Source organism: Cavia porcellus, unplaced genomic scaffold (assembly GCF_034190915.1).
Source record: "Cavia porcellus strain 051 isolate PalLab524CR breed Dunkin Hartley unplaced genomic scaffold, mCavPor4.1 scaffold_1, whole genome shotgun sequence".
Lineage (NCBI taxonomy): Eukaryota > Metazoa > Chordata > Mammalia > Rodentia > Caviidae > Cavia > Cavia porcellus.
Window position 1 is genome coordinate 74,007,698 of NW_026947484.1, and position 19,773 is coordinate 74,027,470.

The 19,773-nt window shown below is 47.9% G+C and overlaps 1 long non-coding RNA gene across 3 annotated transcripts; it reads right to left on the reverse strand.

Annotated features, from left to right (window-relative positions):
- Positions 1 to 1,470: 1,470 nt before the first annotated feature.
- Positions 1,471 to 18,954, reverse strand: LOC111757501 (uncharacterized). 3 transcript variants are annotated; one of them, XR_010047962.1, is made up of 4 exons: positions 18,667 to 18,954; positions 13,936 to 14,069; positions 10,694 to 10,784; positions 1,471 to 2,257 (listed from the first exon to the last, which is right to left on the reverse strand). It is a non-coding gene; the product is annotated as an uncharacterized LOC111757501 (long non-coding RNA). The 3 variants fall into 3 exon arrangements; XR_010047961.1 differs by lacking the exon at positions 10,694 to 10,784 and having other exon boundaries at positions 1,474 to 2,252; positions 18,667 to 18,941; XR_010047960.1 differs by lacking the exon at positions 10,694 to 10,784 and having other exon boundaries at positions 1,474 to 2,257; positions 18,667 to 18,941.
- Between the last annotated feature and the right edge of the window lie 819 nt (positions 18,955 to 19,773).

Consider the following 19,773-nt stretch of genomic DNA (forward strand, 5'->3'; position numbering starts at 1 on the left):
GTATAAGTCAGTGCCATCTAGAAAGAGAATATGCTTTGGATATGGCTTAATTTCAGGTTCTCAGAGCCAGAGGTGCAGCACAGAACCCATGAAACAGGAACATAGATCTGAGATCCATGCCGGTCCCGGCAGCTCCCTCCCCAGCTGGTGGCTGGGTGGCAATGGACAAGTGTCTCAATTTTCCCAGCCCTCTGATCTACACAAAGGAATACTTCCATTTATTTTGGAGAACTGTAAGACCCACTCTGCAGAGCCTTTTTTGTGAAGTACTAGTGGTCTTGAACTCAGAGCAATCCTCCTGGCTCAGCCTCCCCAGTACTGGGATTACAGGCATGTACCACTACACCTGGCCAACGTGTTAATTAGTATTAAACCTAATGTTTCACAGGGCACAATGTGACTAATGTGGCTGTGCTCAAAGAATATTCAATGCATGCCAACCCCACGTGTTCCCTCTTGGAGATTTAAAGAAGTATACATCAGGGGAGGAGGGTGTAGCTCTGTTGTACAGTGCATGCTTAATGTGTACAAGACCCTGGGTTCAGACACATCTCACCCAAACACACACACACACAGTGAAACTGCACACTGGTTGTGTTAAATAAAAATTACAGGAAGCTATTGCTTCGGACTAAAATTCTGCACTGGACCCCAGCAAGCCAGGTTAAAAATCAAAATGGAGTCATTCCTGCTAAAATTCTACATCGTAAAGCTGAAATTAAGCTGTTTATCTGGACTTCTGGGACACTAGGATTAGAGAGATAATAGGCACATTTCCCAAACAGGACAGTTTCGGTCTGCATGATAATGAGGCCCTCTTGGCTTTGATGCTGAACAAAAGAAATAACAGGACATAAAGTGACCGTAACTGATAAGTTATTTCCTTCTTGTTTTATATCCTTATCCCCATCTTCGAGGAAAATAACTTTGGAGAGACCCATTCACTCTTGGATTTGGTTTCGGCTTTCTTCAGCCCAACTGTGTCTGTGAAATCAGGCTCTTCTGCTCTGTTCTTTGGAACATTAATTACATTTTTATGGAATGAAGGGTTAGAATCAATAATAAAGCCAATTAAGATCTGTAAATTATTGTAATTTTGTCTCATGATAGCTGTTTTAGCCAGCTCAAGCTAATATATAACAAAATACCACAGACTGCCCAGGCTCATAAACAACAGAAATTAATTTCTCCCCGGTCAGGGGATTGGGAAATCCCAGCCCAAGGCTGGCACGTCCAGGATCTGGAGAGGGTCAGCTCTCTGGTCCACAGGTGACCATCTTTCCTGTGGCCTCATGTGACAGAGGCATAAATAAGCTTGTGGGGACCTCAAACCAGGACAGGAATCCCACGTTAGCACTCAATCTTCTCCTCAAAGCCTTCCTACTAACACCCATCACTAGATGGGTAGTGATACAGAGACACAGAGACAGACACAGGAACAGAGGACAAACAAAACCCCGGGCCCTGACCCTGTTACTCAGAAAAAGCATGATTTGTGTTTTCTTAGGAGAATATTTATTTTAATAATAATTTCATTATTAAAAATAAATACATCATAAACAGTGATTCTTCCCTCTGGCCTGAAGATGCCTCATAGGTAACCAAAATCAGAGCACAATTCGACCTTCCTTTGGTTTCCGCTGCACACAGGTACGCTAAGTCTTTAAGATGTGTCTAAAAATCGACAACACAAGACTGATCAACCCTGAAGTTATACAATCTCATCACCCCTCCAAGAAGACACCAAGAAGGGGAGAGCACCAGGATACTCAACCAAGGGCAGACATCTCTAGACGCTGACCTACACTGAAAGCAGGCTCAGGTTCCAGGCCTGTGGAAAGGTCACGTCTTTGGCCCTTGCAGCCCTAAAGATCCTCTGGAGCTAGGGCTGCTGGGTCTCTGTTGGCTCCTCACACTGAAATTTCTTCTGGAAATTCATGTTTCAGTCTAAATTTTAGGTCACCACAAGAGCAAGGATCCATGCTAGTACTAACATTAGTATTTCCACCTATGCACTTGGGGAATTCCAGGGTACAACCTCAAGTGCTGCTGAGTTGCAGAGCTGAGAAGTCCTTCTGTGATGCGTATTTGTTTTCTGAGACCAGGTCTCTCCATCTAGTCCAGGTAGACTTGAACTCACTATGTAACCCAGGCTGTCCTCAAGATACAGGTAATCCTCTTGTCTCAGCCTCTTGAATAGCAGAAATGCAGGAAGACGGAGTTTGAGACCGGTCTGGGGTAAATAACAAGATCTTATCTCAAAAAAAAAAGGGAAAAAAAAAAACACTTTTTGAATTTGCATATTTACATCTCCATAGCGCTGTGATAGAGCACTTGCCTTATATACCCAAAGCCCCTGATTCACTCCTCAGCAGCACAGGGAAAAAAATTATACTTCCACCCAATGTATTATTAGTCTGTGACCAGCACCAGGTATATCCTATCTTCCCTGAGTCATGGTGGCTTTTTTCTCTCCAATGCCATGCATCTTGAGCCATCTTGTGCACTGTAAGATGTCAGCAGCATCTCTGGCATCCAGCCACATGACAAGAGCATCTCACCCCCTGCCTGGTCTCCAGTCATGAAAACCAGTACGTGTTTGGATACGGCCATATGTCTCTGTGGGATGGAGGGGGCATCCCTAATTAACAGGGCTCGAGGACTTCATGAATAATCTACTGGGTCGGACCTTCATCCTTGCCAACGTAGCAGTGGAAAAGAAAACTTCCCTTTGGTCCCCTAAAGCTTCACCAGAGTAAAGTGACAGCAGACAGATTGAGGAACAGAAAAGACACACAACTTAATTAACGTGCACAGAGGGGGACACTCACAGTGTGGGAGCCACATACCACGCAGGAGCCTCTGGAGGTATCAGATGGCTCAGCTTTAAATCCCTTCCCCAGCTACAGAGAAGGACGGAAGTTTGAGTGGAGATGGGTGAGGTGAGGGGGTCCCCAAAAGGAGGATGGAGAGCAGAACACAAACAACAGAGCCATCTTTTGCCGGAGATGGAGTCAGCCAGGTAACCCCTTGGAAGCTGCCTTCCAAAGAAGAGAGAAGTCTGCCTGGCCATGATGCCCTAGAAGTGGGGACCTTCAGTCTCTCCTGGTGAGCTCAGAACAACTGGATCTCACCTAGGAGGGGATCTGAGGGAGCCTCACCTTGCCCTTGGGAAAGAAAGAGGTTCAAAACTAGGGCCATGCAGAGGAAGTTTCATCTCTAAGCTTGAGATTTCCCTTAAGATTTCTCCTAAAGTTTGGTTCAGTCACCAGATTTTAGGGTTGGGGGATTTGTTTTCTTTCCTTTCCTTTCCTTTTTCTGTGTGTGCAAATGTGTATATGTAAATGTGTATACATGTATGTGTAACTGCAGATTGAAAATAAGGGTGTTCTACCACTGAACTCTGTTCTCAGTCCGATTTTTCTATCTTATTATTTTATTTTATTTATATTTATTTTATTTTATTTTAATAAAATAAAAAACATTTTATTAAAGTCTCATTAAGTTGCCCAGACTGGCCTTAAACTTATGATCCTCCGCTTCCCCATGCTGGGAGGGCACCCTAGACTTGATTTGTTGGTGCAGATAATAAAGTGCTCAAACACTAAGAGATCTCCACAGGGCAAGGTTATTTTACTCCTGCAGAAGGAAACTAGCATATTTTACCATGAGGCAGCAAGCACAGAGCCATGGCAGCCAGCTCCTTTTATTCTCTAACACAGGAAAAGCAGCCGACCTTCTCCCCATTGGCTGGTTTGAAGGTTCACAGTCTATCTTGATTGGCTAGTTTAAGCGCGGGTGGGGCGGGGCTTAGGAGTCGATGGGCAAGGTTGCTAAGGGAGCGGAGAGTGGGTGCATGAGGACTGAAAGTCTTTGAAGTGATACACTGTTTTGGGTGGTCAGCCATGTTCCTGGCACCTAGGCTAGGTAGACATTCTTTGCAACTCTGGGGTAAGGAGTGCCAGGTGGACTTTACAAATGGAGGCACTCCTGTTTATGTCCTTTTATGGAGAAGATCTTGTTTCTTATACCCAGTAGCTGGGTTTACAAGTGTGCGCTACTGCATGTGGCCAGGAGGCTGGGGTACTGTTTTCTGAGCCCCAATGCTAGCTTTGATCAAGTCTCTCAGACAGTATAGTAGCACGTGCTTATAATCACAACATTCTGGGAGGCTGAGACAGAAGGATTGCACACTTATGTCCAGCCTGGGTAGTTCAGTGACCTAACTTCCCTGCCTCAAAATAAAAAAGTGAAAAACAGCTGGGGCTGTATGCAGCTCAGTGTGAAGGCCCGGGGCTCAATCCCCAACAACCCCCACCTCAAAAAAAGCCCCTCGTATCTCACACCAGCTGTGCTCATGCTAGGCCAGAATCCCTACGTCACAGCTACACCAGACAACATGCTGAACTGCCACCTTGCCTCACCTCCCAAGACGACCCTCTCTGAACCTTCCCCAGAGACAGTGGTTCCTTCCTGAAGGACACTGACCAATTGCATACTGGGGAGCAGAGGCCGAGGCAGGCAGAAAGCACCACCTCACAGTTGGATGATGGCCATGTGCAGTGCATAGGGTACCAGAAAAACCTGCCCCAAGTGGACTCCACATCACTGTCCTGTGTTGAACACAAGTTCCCTCTCAGCCCTCACTGTGCTCAGAGGCAGAATCAAACCTCAGGAAATTTGGGATCTCTGTGGATTCCCTCTCCTGAGGGCTCTAAGTCAACACAGAAAGGGGTCCTGGATCACCAGATCCCTGGCGTTCCCTCCATGTTTCTAATGTCATGTTTTTTAAGAACCTTCCTATCCACAGCCTCTGTACCTCGCCCACGTTACTGTCAGGTCCCCTCTATCACCAAGTCCCCCGTGTACCCAGGACTTTGTGTTTCCTTATCAGACCTCAACCTCATCCAGGACACCAGAGTCCTCTTCCCACCCCAACTTCCCTTCAGGACAGTCTTTCTGCCAGTTCTGTGTTCTTGGTTGACCTGAAGCCTTGAATGGCCTTAGGAACTCTGGAAACCCCACAGCTTCCACTTTTGCAAATTGAATGCTTTTTCCCCTTCAAATCTCCATACCCACCAGCAATTCCCATCGAGGCTTTCAACGCAACTTTCTCTCTGCACTTTTGCTCAGCCGTTCATTCACCAAGAGAACAAAAGTATTCAGAGAACGTAAGGAGATGGGGGGAAATTTGGGTTCAGTCTCCAAATAGGACTTCCAGCTCCTCTGCTACTTTTCGGCCCACTTTAGTGGCCTGTCCATGTCTTCTCATATCTCATCCCAACAAGGGTTCCTGCTAACTCCTGGAAGCACTAAGTAGAGGGACCACAAATAGATCTCATCTCACTGGCCACATTCGATTGGTTGGCAGTAGCTGCATACAGCAGCGCTGAAAAGATTATTTCAGCCAGGCATGGTGGAGCATGCCTGTAATCCCAGCACTTGGGAAGGCTGAGGCAGGAGGATCCCAAATTCGAATCCATCCTGGCTTTATTGATTTAGGGAGAGCTTGTCTCAAAATAAGAAATTAAAAATATGCACTGGGGATTTGCCTCTGTGTAAAGGCACTGAGTTCAATTACTAGTGCCAACCAAAAACAAAACAAAAAAATTACTGTGGGCACCAGCAAGGCTCAGTGGACACAATGGATTAGTCACATTCACACCAGGGTGGGGCCAGGTCCCACCACCGATACCTAACGGTGCCATTGCAGGCTTCCTGCCATGTGAAGAATCATCTAGAATCTCCTCTTTCCAGATCAAACAATAAAAATTCTTAGAGACTTGGAAAGCTATGAAGAGACAGCTCCCTGTAAAAGGAAAAGTCATCCCAGGACCAGCTCAGAGAGGCACCCTCCGGCAGGTAGTAGGTTATAGAGGTTCCTCCCTTCTCCTCAGCTCCCGGGCCACCCTCAGGGCAGGACGGGAGAGCGGCGAGGCTTGCACCCCTGGAGTAAGCACGGCACCCTGACTGCATTACTTACTCATTCCGCAGGTGATGAGGAGCTCTGGTCTTGCGCATGTGCAGTGCTGGGAAACAAACAATTGGTCCCCACTGCGCATGCGCTCTCCCACTGCGCTCCCCCCACGGCTCCAGCCCCTACCAGCTGTTGACCTGAAGCACAAGTGTTACAGCTCTTTATCTCACACACACACACACACACACACACCTCCCGAGTACTGGGGGTGGAGCCCAGAAAACACTAAGCTTTTTTATATTGAGACAGTCTTAAGTCCCTAAACTTCCCAGACGGGGCTCAAACTTGAGATCCTCCTGCTTCAGCCTCCCAGGATACTGGGATTACTCGCCTGCCGCCATCAGACCTGTGACACCAGACTTCACTTCTAGGGGAGCAAAGTTAGAATGCCTCAAAACAAGGCTGTTAGAGGACCTGATTTATGAAGGCCTAATAAGGAGCCCAAAAGGAGACACAGCCTCTTCCTGTTTAGCAAGCAGAACTCCAGCAGGGGTGTTTCCAGGCCACTGTGAGAAAGGTCAGCTGCTCTGGGGAGGCGGCAGCAGACCTGTCCCTCCGGGGCATTCCTCCAAGGAAAGCCAGCCCCTCCCCCGAAAACAAACTAAACCAGAAATACCGAAGAGAGAGAGACAGAAGACAGACAGACAAGCACAGCATCTAACAGCAGAGTCACCAGGGAAGACCTCTAACCTGGACTGCTTCCTTTTCAGCATGTACTATGCTAGAGATTGAAATCAGGGGCGCAGTACCACTGAGATACCAGCCCACGCTCCCCCAGCCCTTTTTATTTCAAGGCACAGTCTTGCTAAATGGCTAAATCGCCCAACACGGGCTCAATCTTGTGTCCTCCTGCCTCAGCCTCCCAAGTAGCTGGGGTTACAGGCATGTGCCACATTGTCTGGCCCTAGAGCTGCTTTATGATCTGTCAGGCAGGCAGCATGAGGATGGGGTGTAGCTGTATAGCCTGGCCTGGGGTGGGAAAAAACAGAAAAACAGTGAAAACCCCTCACCAGGGTCCCTCTATTCAGTAAAACTGGCCTCAGCAGCACACACCTATAATCTCAGTATTTAGGAGGCCAAGGCAGGGGTCATAAGTTTGAGACCAGCTATGGAGTACATAGCACAAACCTATCTCCAAAAAAGTCAGCTATGATGGTACATGACTGTAATCCCAGCACCTGGGAGGCTGAGGCAGGAGGATTGCAAGTTCAAGACCATTTTGCATAACAGCATGACCCTGTCTCAAAAAACAAACCAAAGATGCTTGGAGTCTCTACCCATCCAAGAGCTGAAGTCCCTAAATCTGGACTTGTATCTCTCCCTCCCTTGCAGGTTGTGAGTCTGGCTGTGCTGTCTGGGCTGTTCTCTGGCTGCTCCTGGAGTCCTGGACTCAAAGGCTCTGTCGCTGCCTCCTGCCTTTTTCTCTTCATTCTTGTCTCTCCTTCCTGTCCTACAAGTGCATGGCACTCTTCCACCTGTCTCCTTTTCCTTTCCCACAGGCTAGCAACAGAAGGCTCCTGAATCAGTCGGAGGAACCCCTAGCTGAGTATCTTGGGCCCTGTAGTCCAGCTCTCGGTTAAGCAGGCCAGCTTTGATCCATTGATCGGTCATCTTGCAATCAGTTCTGCTACCAGCACAGGATGAGACAGAACCTCATGACAATGTCACCAGCCACTATAGTCACGTGACCACGGGTGCAGAGCCTGTGAGGGGAAGTCATGAACAGACAGTGCCTCCCAGCAGACAGCAGTCCAGAAAGTGGGGCCAGGAGGGGCCCCACCCAACCCCAGCCCAGCCTGGTGGGGATTGGGGAGTGGCAGGCCAGCCTGAGAGGAACAGAGACTGCTTGGGTGCTGACTGAGAAAGCTGGGAAGCTAAGGGCAGCTACTTCTCAGAGAACAATGACAGGACAAGAGATGGGGAGTCATCTTCTCCATAATACGGGCCTGAAAAGTCATTGAACAGGGAAGAAACATCATCAAAACGATGCTCAGGAAGAGAAAACCAGGCACGGTGGCCAAACCAGTAATCCTAGCATTATGGGAGGCTGAAGCAGGAAGATCATGACTTGGAATACACCCTGGACAACTTAGCAATTTAGCAAGATCCTGTCCCATAAAAAATAACTAATTTTTTTTAAAGGGATGCAGATGCAGCCCAGTGCAAAGTCCCTGACTGAATCTCAAGGTCCAGGGTTCAATCCCAAGTACAGCCAAGAAAGAAGCCCAACAGGGTCCTTCTTGTCACAGTATACCTGGCACTTGGGCCCATAGCTGCAAACAGCAGCAGCTAAAGAACCAAATTGTAGAGAACACAGAAAAAGTAAAAACTAGGTCAGATTCCGTGCTCCCCAGCAGTGTTCACCAAGGTTCCACTGTAAAGGTCTCACCTGGAGCTGCAGGGGCCTCTCTCCTGGCAGAGACAGCTCAGGGGTGGGTACTGGCTCCCTCCACTCTGGGCAGCTGGGGTGCACCTTGCTTTTGGCCCCATCTGGTCCCACAGCACTGTGGCTACCACTTCTAGCATCAGGACCTGCGAGGGGCCCCCCTGGAGCCTGAGCTTCAGGGAGAGAGGGAGCCTGGCAACCTGGCCCTGCTGAAGCAGCGGGCGCTGGGCTCCTCTTGGGCCAGGAAGAAGAGAAGTGAGTGCAGAGGTCCTGGGGGACAGCACTGCCACCACTTGGCATGGCACTGCAGGGGGCCTCCGCAGGTCACAAGGACACTTGAGACAGCAGCGGGTTTTAAAGGCAAAGCAAGACCACACATCCCACAAAGGGCTGATGAGAAGCTCCGGGAGGGGCAGCTCATAGAGGAGGTCAGACGGGTGAGTGGTCGAAGGGGCCAGAGGGAGACAGTGTGAGGTGACCAATTACTGGTGCAGGTTTCCTCTGAGGTGATGAGTGGAAACAAGGGGAATGGCCTCATGGAGAAGCAGATGACAGCCTCAAGACGGGGTCACCTAGAAGAGTGCTACAGACAGGAGAACCTCCCCTCGGGCTGGAAGTAGAGAGGCGCCATCATCTGTAGGCCTGAAGAGGCAGAGTTACTGCAGACCTAGGAGAGGCCCCACAGTCTCTGGAGAAAGCACACAGCAATGCCTGCCCATCTGGATGAGTAACAAACGCCCCCGCCCCCTGCCTCCTCTCCCTTCTCCAGGGCTTCCTAACTAGCTAAAGCCAACAGCCAGCTGGAGCACGTGTGAAACCTTTGATGCACGGAGGGCACTGAGTCCCAGAGCTCGGAGCATGCCAGAGAAGGATGGACAGGTCAGCAAGAGGATCTGTAGACACATCCCAAGCCACCTCTGCCAAGCTGAGACTGCTACACGTGTTTGCTGCAAGCGTTTTAGCAATGTCTGTGTTTACGGTTTTTCATGTGTGTGTTTCAAATGGGGCAGGATGTACGGAAGGAGAGCCCCATTGTGACAGAGCTTCTCAGGGTTTGGATCTGGGACCTCCTCCAAAGTCTCAGATGAAGGTGATCAGACTGTGGGGGCGCCACACTCGTGAGTGGACTAATCCAGGGGTGACTCTGTGGCTGACGCCCTGTTAGGAGGTGGTTGGCTGAAGGGGTCGCTGAGGGCCTGACCCGGCTTCTCCTGTCTCTCTGCTTCCCAGCTGCCACCACACCAATGGCTTCTCTCCCCCAGACCCATCCACACTCCCTTCCTGCTCCGGAAAGGCAAAATAAACTTTTGCTCCCTTAAACTGCGGGTGTCAGGTGCTATGTGGCTGTGACGGGAAGGCAACCAGGACGGTGCTTGTTAGGGAGTGGGAGGAGAGGTGGCAGGAAAGGGGGGCGAAGGCTGCATCTAGGAGACTAAAGAAGCAGAGAGAAGAGAAGGAAATGACTCGGGCAGAAGGGCCGAGGAGACGGTGCAGCTGGAAGCCATCTTGGGTGCCATTCTGGACGCCCCATGTCCCCTCAGGGAACTGAGAAGGGTTCATGAACAACAATATAGGAATCCAAGCAGCCAAATTGATAAATTTGGAATTTAATTAACTGAGCTCAGAACCACTCGTATACAGACCCTCCTGGTTCAGGGTCCAAACAAGTGGCCCCGAACTGTAAAGTTACAGTTTTTAAAAGAGAGGACCACAAATGACATTCTGTTAGAAATAATTTAGCTCGAATCTTTCATTAACTTTTGGTGGACACCTATATCCTACTTCTTTTGTTGAGCAGGTTAATTTTTCTCCCGTAGGTACTACAGCTCATTCTGCTTTGCTCATGGGACTTATATCCTGAGTAGTTTTCCATTTTTCTCAGTCAAATACAGGGCACTAGTTAAATGCAGGGCTCAGGATGGCGTCAGTTATGCCAAGCTACAACAGGAAGCACTCGCCAGCACCAAAGAAAGACGAGCACAGCGGTGTCACTTGGCCTCTGGGCAGGAGACAGACGGCCACGCCAAAGGCAGAGCCCACGGGAATTTAGTGAAGGGGCTGTGCATGCTATAGGCGGTGCTGAGAGCCAGGGAGGTAATGAGACCCCGGTTCCTTGTCCAGGTTCCTCCTGCCTGAAGGGCCAGGAGAGAGAGCAGCAATTCTGGAGCTGTAGACGAGTCCCTCCCCTCCCGTGAGGGCTGGAGGCCACGGCACCCCTGCAATGAAGGTCACAGGGAGCAACGCATCTCTCCACCCTCTCACCTGCCCGCCTCCTGCTGCGCCTCCCACAGGCTGGGACCCTAGGGGTATAAAAAGAGGCAGGTGTGCACCTTTAATCCTAGTACTCTGGGAGGCCGAGGCAGAAGGATCACAAGTTCAAGGCCAGCCTAGGCAACTCAGCAACTTGGTGAGACTCTGTTTCTAAATGAACAAAAAATAAATAAAATTAAGGGCTGGGGATATAACTCTGTTCAAAGTCTTTGGGTTTAATCCATGGTACCACAACAGGGGGAAGGGCATGGGGCGGGCAAGCAGATGAACCAGTCACCTGGAAGGAAGTAAAAGCAAGTACACAGGACGTGGAAGCCAAGGCAGCAGAAAAACTATTTTTGGTGTAAAGAAGACAGGTAGGGTACTAGTAATAGCAGTATTAACCAGATACTGCTATTTTTTTCTTTTTCTATTTTTTTTCTAGGCAAAAGAAACCTCTAAATTGAGACCTGGGGCAGGAGCACATACTTGTAGTCCTAGCTACTTGGGAGGCTGAGGCAGGAGGATTACTTGAATCCAAAAGTTTAAAAACAGCTTGGGAAACAGTAGGATCTCATTTAAATAAATACATACATACATAAATGGCCAGTGCAGATGTCCTGACTGGCTGGTGCTGGCTACAATCATTTCGCAAAGTTTCTTTCATAGCTGTGCAATGTCACATGACCCAAAAGAGCCCAAGGATGAAGTGAAAGGGACAGCTGTCACCACATAACACTGCAAGTGACTTTCGGCTCGACCTGTGGCTCTGTCACGAAAGAGTCAGAGGTCTTTTAAGAACCTAAATCCCGGGTGCAGCGTAGCACAAAGGTTGCCACCACACACCCTTGGTTTTCAGGGCCGCCTGGATCTGATTCGCAGAATTCCCTTCTAGGGCTGCTGGGCCAGGGGCCCGAACGGCCATCGGGATGGTCCATCTAGATGAACGGCACTTTCCCTGCCTCTCTTGGACATTTTGGGGAAATGAGCATCTGGCTTTTCAGCAGTGTCCAGCGGCAGTGACCCCACGTGCCATGTTGGTTTAGAAGGGTTAGCTGCCCTCTGCAAATTCACTGATCACCACGGTTAAACAGGAGGGATTCTCTGCCTTGTAGCTGGAGTGATACTCAGGGGCACCCAGACAGAGAGCAGACCCAGGGTCACTTGTAGTTAGCTGAGAGAGGCAGGCAGTCCACTGCTTTAGCAAGGAGCGAGAAACCTCGGCAGAGGCATTGCTATGAGCACAGGGTCCTGGAGGATCACGAGAACTTTGCCAGACCAGTGAGGAGTAGGACGTCAAGAATTCCACTGGCTGGAAGATCAGAACCTCAGAGCACAGCTCTGCGGGTTGACCCGACTGCACCCCACTGCTCAGTCAGGAAGAGGCAGCTGCAGACTCCAGCGCCTGCTAATCAGCGCACAGGTGCCTGCCTGCAGGAACTTTTTCTTTACACAAAGATGCTACCCAGTTGCTATGCTGAGCTCCCCAGGACTGCACTCTCCAGAGGTGGAGGGATGTCTGTTTCCATTCTAACCAAGAGGCTACGCCTGCTTAACCGCAGCCCCCACCAGATTGGAGCTGCTGGTGCCAAATTAATTCTCTCCTCTTATATGAAAGGGCCTTGCTACATTGTTGAAGCCGGAGCAGGAGACATTCAGAAAAGATCATAATAGTAACAATAACAATAGCAACAATTCCTCAATTCTGTTTAGCCCTTCACATTTTTATTTTGTTTTGTTGTGTTCTGTCTTGGTTTTGCTGAGACAGCAGCTCACTATGTAGCTCAGGCTGGTCTTGAGCTCACTATGTAGCCCAAGTCAGCTTTGTTTTTTGCTTTTTTAATCCAATTGATTTCAAAGAGAAAAAAAAAAGTAGAAGAAAAAACTAAAACAGCTTTGAACTCGTGGTGATCCTCCTGCCTCAGCTTCCCAAGTGGTGGCGCCTCACATCAGAGGACTTTCCTACATGGGGTGTCATTCAAACCTCAACAAGACAAGAGCTGAATCAGAAGCAGGTTTTCTCTCTCATGTAACAGCTGAGGAGAAATATCAGCCAGGCCTCAAATTCTCTGCTCTTTGCACAATAGCAGAGGAAAAAAAAAAAAATGCCCCCCCCCCCCCATTTAGAAAAGCTTATCTGTACTGAGCTGGCCGGCCAGCCCCTGCTTGCCTGTCTCCGGGTAAGTGATCAGGGATTTTTCTCAGGGAACTGGTGTCAGTCTCAGCCTAAGCTCATCAGCATGAGATGGAGACAGGAACTACCCAGGCCTGGCTAGGCACCACTTTACCGGCTGGTTCAGAATGAGCCTGGAGCGCACTGGTGAGGGAAGCAGAGACAGGAGGGCGCCCACCTCGTCTCCACCCGCCTGGAGCTCGGGAAAAGGTCTGTTGGAGCTACAGTTGCAGGCAGAGCCTGCTGACCTTACACAAACCTCTGGCGGAGTCACATGCCCAGTACTTTCCTCTTCCACCCCGGGGCTAAGCCTGGGATCCAGGACTTCACACACACTAAGCCTGTACTCCATACCCCTAGCCGGAACCTATGTATATTTTTACTACTTGTATTTTAAGAGTAGGAAAATTTATTGAGAAAGAGAATGGGGAATAGGACTAGCGCCTGAGAGACAGGAAGGGTCCCCAATGGGTTGCCAACAACCCCACTTTGCAAAGGAAGTTTGATACACGTATGGTCAGTACAATGTGGCTCAAAATGATGATTAACCAGTAAGATCACAAGTACAGCGGCTCAAGTGACACTGATCCAGTACTAGCAAGGGCGTACAGATGAAGGCATTAAGCTTGGTTGACGGTCTGTAGTTTTGAGTTTAGTCTTAGTGATCTTAGCCCTAGTTTTAATGGGTGGGGTTGTTTTGTTTTGTTTTAGTATTTAGGCAACTTGAGTTGCATCATAATGTACTTTGCAACTAAAATATCTTCTCTGTCTCAGATAATCTCTTCCTCCTCTGTCTCTTCAGTCATGTGTATCCCTGGAGACTCAAATAAAGCCCAGTCACCAAGGACCAAGCCACAGAGATTACTTGGTGCCTTTCTGCAGCCAATCACCAACTCTGCTCAGCCTAAGATGTTAGAAAAGGTCACTCTACCTAAATGTCCAGGTGAGCAGCTGGGCCCTGCAAAGTCTTTGGGCATGGCAGTAGAGGGATGCTGTACCTAGAGGTGGATCTCTCAGACACCTGCATGGCCAGAGGCCTCCTGGAAGAACTGTAGATTATGCACAAGCCCAACAAAGCGCTTTCTCCCCGGGAATGACATGTGAGTCCTCCCCTCAATCAGACTGGGCCAGCCTAAGTCATGGACTCACCAGGGGTTCACCAGCCTTGCCAAGAGAATGCCACGGACTGGCACAGACCATCCAGGACACAGGATCTGCCCTGGGGCTGGAGGTGAGGGTAGCTTCCAAGCCACAGCGGGGAGGCTCAGAGCCCTGGTGAGGTTCTGTGGAGAAGAAAGAAGCATAATTAGAAGTTGGCCGATGCTGAAATGTCATCGAGCCACCACTGGAGGCCCTGGCCTTCTGCTGCCTGTCCACAACCTGATGAGAACAGAAAACACCAACGTTCCCTTCCCACTCTGGTACGCAAGCAGGCTACCAACTTCCAGCACAACCCGGAAAAGCAGGCGGGTCCTGTGAAAGATGACATCAGCAATGGCTCCAGTTCATTCATTCCAAACTGGCTGCGTCTGGGGGAGAAGGCCTGATAGGAAAAAGATGTGTCCTACTTTAAGGAAACCCAAAGAAACTGGATCCACCCGGCACACAGGCCTGCCTCCGACACACGAACGGCGTAGCTCTGTGGAAGGATCTGCCATAGCTCTCGGATCTGTTTTCTGTTTATTTGCAGAGGCTGAGCTGCTACCATGACCCAAGCCTAAAGAAACGGGGCTCCCCTCCCACTTGGGATGCTTGTGTGGGGAGTTCTGCTCCCCACACCTCAGTGGGTGTCACAAGCTGCTTTCCTGGCACAGTGAGGAAGGCAGGGACCGAGGATTCTTGTTAAGAAAGGGTAAGAAAACAAACAGCTCTGCGTGGTGGCACCCGCATAAATCAGCATAGCGCCCTGGGTGTCACATGGCATCCCTTGGTGTGTCTGGACTTTAGAAGGATGTTTGTGTCCAGATGATGGCTTTTCCCCTTTCCTCTGATTTTCTTTCTCTCCGGAATATCCTAAAGTCCTAAAAATAAGGAGGCAGCATTAGGAGTGTTTCCACAGCCTAAATTTCATCCCCATAGCTCGCAGCTTCTAGGGGCCTCTTATTTTTTATTATGTATTTATTAATTTAAGACAGGTCTCATTATGTAGTTCAAGCTGGACTCAAACTCAAGGCAATCCACCTGCTTCTGCCTCCTGGGATTACAGGATTAGGAGTCTATTTTATTTTAGTTTTTGAAAAGAGGGTCTTGCCGTATTGTTCTGCCTGGCCTTGAATTCACCATGTAACATAGGCTGGTCAGTGACCCTCCTGCCTCAGCCTCCAGAGTGCTGGAATTACAGGCACATGCCACCTTGCCCAGCAAGGAGCCCAAGCAGGCTTCCTTCAGCTGACTCTTACAACAACTTCTCTCTCGACAATTTCTAGATGTCCAGGCTCCTTAAGGCTGCCCTCCAGCCCCTCAGTGTATACACTCTACCTGATGCTAAATTGTGTGTGTGTGTGTGTTCTGGTTTGTTTTGTTTCTCTGGTGCTAAGAATGAACCCGGAGCCTTGCCAATTCTAGGTAGGCAAGCACTCTACCCCAGAGCTACTCCCTCAGTCACTTTTATTTTGAAACAAGGGCTTACTCAATTGCCCAGGCCGGCCTTGAACTCACAATCTCGCTGTCTCAGCTGCCTCAGGACTTTGGATGACAGGCATGCACCACTACTCTCAGCTCCTTACGCACCCAATAGGGCTGCTGTATGTCAGGACCTTCATCACAACACGGCCTCCCTATTCTGGCTCCAAACAAACCTCTGGACTCCAACCATGGCTGACCAGCTGAGTCTGGAGTTTTCCTGAGCCTAAAAAATACATAATATCCAATCAAAATTTCAATAATACAGCTCAGAAAATTAGAGAAAACAATCCTAAAATTCATCTGGAACTAGAAGAGACCTAGAATAGCAAAGGCAATCCTGAGAAACAAAGACAAGACAGGGGGCATCACAATCCCTGACTTGAAATTATACTATAAAGCTACTGTGATAAAAAACAGTGTGCTACTGGCAAAAAAGAAAAACCAGACCCAAAGATCAATGGAACAGATTAGAAGATGCAGAAACAACATCAATCACACTAAGCCACCTTATCTTTAACAAACACATTCACTGAAACAAACATAGCCTCTTTAATAAATGGTGCTAGGAAAAACTGGCTCTGTACATACCAAAGATTAAACTTGGACCCCTATCTTTTACCATGCACTAAATTAAATGGATCAAAGATCTAAATACTGAAAATGAATCTTTGAAATGGATCAAAGATCTAAATACTGAAAACGAAACATTAAATTCACTGGAAGACAGAGTAAGTGAAACTCTTGAAGACACTGGAATAGGCAAAGACTTTCTGAACAAAACCCCAGCTACACACAAACTATCACAAAGAATCAACAACTGGGATCTCATCTTATTGAAATACTTTTTCACAGCAAGAGAAACCACCAATAGAGACAACTGACAATGTGGAACAAAATGTTTGCCAGCTGTTCCTCATATAAAGGATTACTATTGAGAACATATAAAGAACTCAAAAAAATTAGTCCTCCCAGATTTAAACACTCAGTTGAAAAATGGGCATCTGAGATGAATATACACTTCTCAGATGAAGAAAAACACAGAGCAAATAAACATGGAAAAATGTTCAACATCACTGGTCATTCGAGAGATGTGAATTAAACTCCACCTCATCCCCAGAAAAAAATAGTTTTTATCAAGAAATCAACCAATAACAAACACTTGAGGGGCTGTGAGGAAAAAAGAACCCTTCTCCACTGTTGGTGGGAGTATAGACTGGTGCAACCACTGTGGAAACCAGTGTGGAGATTCCTCAAATACTAGAACTAAAGGTCCCATTTGAACCAGCTATTCCCCTTCTGGGTATCTTCCCAAAAGAATTAAAAACATCATACACAACAATATATATGCACCATGTTTATAGTGGCACAATTTTTAAAAGCTAAACCTTGGAAACAATCTAAATGCCCATTGACTGAGGAATAGATAAAAAAGATGTGGTATTTCTACACAATGAAGTACTACTCAGCCGTCAAGAAGAATAAACTTGAGACTTTTATAGGTAAACAGATACAACCTGAGACCATACTCATAAGTAAAATAAATCAGACACACATCTGTAATCATCATATTGTCTCACTAGTGTGAGAAACTGAAACAATATATGCATATGCATATAGATATAACTACAATACATAATGTATATAGCACTGTTACCCTCTAGTTACCATGTTTTGAAATTTTGCTTTATCTTTTCTCTTTAAAATAAAATAGATTTTAAAAAAGTATATAATAAAGCAGCTAAGCCTTCAAGCTTAGCTTTGTTTTGTCTTTGAGACAGAGACTCACTGTGTGCTCCAGGCTGGCCTTGAGCTCACAGCAATCTCCCGTCTCGGCCTTTCCAGTGTGTGAGGGCTGAAATTCTAGGCGCGTCCTCCCGTGCCTGGCTCAAATTTAGCTTTGATGACCACCTTCCCTGCTTTAGCGTCTGAATTCCTTGAAGCTTGAAGCTTTGGAAACTCCAAAAGAATAAAATAACGTGTTCTGCAGTTCCTCTTCCTCTCTAGCCAAGTAGTCAAGAGAGTGACAAACCTTTGAGAATAAAAATAAGATACAGAAAGGGAGATACCTGCTACAGAAAATAAAAACTTAATTTTAAACAGAGCTCATCTCTGTAGAGTTTTTTAATTCGCAAAACGATGCTCCATGAGTCTGATTTTCAAATGTTCTTGGCAAACAATGTTCTTGCACATGTGTCTTAACTGTGCATCTTCAACACACACACACACACACACACACACACACACACACACACACACATGGAAGAGTTCTGGAACATCAAGAAAAGACTCATATGGCAACACCCAGCCAGAGCTGCATGGGTGTCACCTTGCCCTGTCCCCACTGCTCCTCGCCCTGTGTCCTGCCTGAGGCCACCTTAGCTGCTGGGGATCCTGCTTGACAAAACTCTCCCAGTATCGCCACCACTACAGTCCTCCCCAGGTTCATAACTGTCCCATCCAGCAGGCAAGATGGACAGCAGGTCCTTGTTTGCTTGGTTGGTTTTGTGAGACAGGGCCTTGCTCTGTAGCCTAGGCTGACCTTGAACTCACAGCTTGTAAAATGTAAACTTTTGTCTCTCTCCAGCAACAATCCAAAAAACAAGAGCTGGGTGGGGTGGCACACCCCTATAACTCCAGCATTTGAGAGACTAAGAAAAGATCATGAAATACTGGGGCCAGATGGGGCTACACAGTAAGACCCCGTCTCAAATCATCACCACCCACCCAAAAATGCTGGGAACGTACCTCAGTGCAAAGGCCCTGGGTTCAATCTCTAGCACCACACAATACAGTCAATCCTGAGCAGTGGTGGACTATTTAAACAAAGAACAAAGGCTGGATCCAACTGTTCAACTACAGCACATTTTAAATACTTGGAAGATTTTTAAGGATGTGCCCTCAACTGCGTAATTCAGAATCTCCAGAGGCAGGCTTCAGGTGTCAAAGGATATTATTTTGTTTTGTTTTTTTGTTTCTGTCCTTTTTTTTTTTTTTTTTTTTTTCTGAGATAGGGTCTCACTATGCAGTTCAGGCTGGACTTGAACTCACTTTGCCTCAAACTTGCAACGAACCGCCTGCCTCAGCCTCCCCAATGCTGGGATTACAGGCGTGCACCACCACACCGGCTTGCCAAGGTTTTTTAACTTCCCAGGCGACTCCAACTTGTCCTCAAGTGAAAACGCTGCCTTTGAGTGGGCTCTAAACCCTGCGGCTGCCAAAGCCCAGCAGCACAAGAGAGGAAAGGCAATACCTTACCTCCAGTCAAATAAAAGCTGCAGATCTGGAGCCAACGGATGGGGGAGCTTGGAAGAGAGGCCGAGTCGCATTTATAGGAGTGAGCTGGCGAGGGGAGCCTCAGCCCTAAGTAGGTTCAGATGAGAGCATTCTCTCTCCTAATGCAGCCCATTCCCTGCGTGTCTCCCACGCAGGTCCATGGCTGCTCTTACCACTGAAAGGGCCACGTAGCAGAAAGTCATTTAAATTATTTTATTCTGATTTTACTACACAAGGTCTAACTAACGGTCTCAGGATTCTCCAGGCAGAAGCAGTTAACGCAGAGACCCGTTCAGCTGGAGGAGCTCAGGCCTGAGCAAGCCCAGCTTGTGCTGTGCGCTCCAGCCAGGTTAACGCCACCCCCAGATGTCACCTCGGGCAGCCTCGGGACATGCGCGGTGCGGCAGTGATTACTTCAAGGAATAACCTGCTCTGTTAAAGGCATTAAAAATCGTTTCCAGTCTGCCTTCTGGGGCTGACAATCTTCCAAGAATTCATGGCTAAATTTTGGAAGAAAAAATATTCCTACCCCTTGCTTAGAAATATTTGGTTATTCTTTGAAACAAGGGTGGAGATGAATCTTGTACTGGATCCAAAATTCCTCCCCGTAGTTTAGGAATATTTTCTTAGTTCATGCCTTGAACTGGATGTGGGGAGCCTACTTTGGTGTAGAAGATAGTTTATTTAGTAAGCCGTTTGAGTAAGGCAGCCAGCTAGTAGAAGGGCCTGAGACACAGTGCAGTGACCAGCCGTACTGATAAAAATTAAGAATAAACAGTGAGCTAGGGCATGGCTGCACACACCTGTAATCCCAGCTGAGGCAGGAAAACTTCCATGAGTTTGAGGCCAGCCTGCATTACATAGACCCTGTCTCAAAAAATAAAACAGTGAATTAGGACTTCTGCAAAGAATGAATTCCTCAGGCAGCATGAAATGCAACCCCTCCCTACTAAAATTCCGAATTTCAAATAAATTATAATGTGAATTAACCAGTTCCTTCTGAAATCCCACTTACCTTGGGAAAGAACTGGTTGGTCTAGAGAGCCTGAGTCTCAGTTGGTCATTTTAAAGCCACAGAGCCACCTGTGA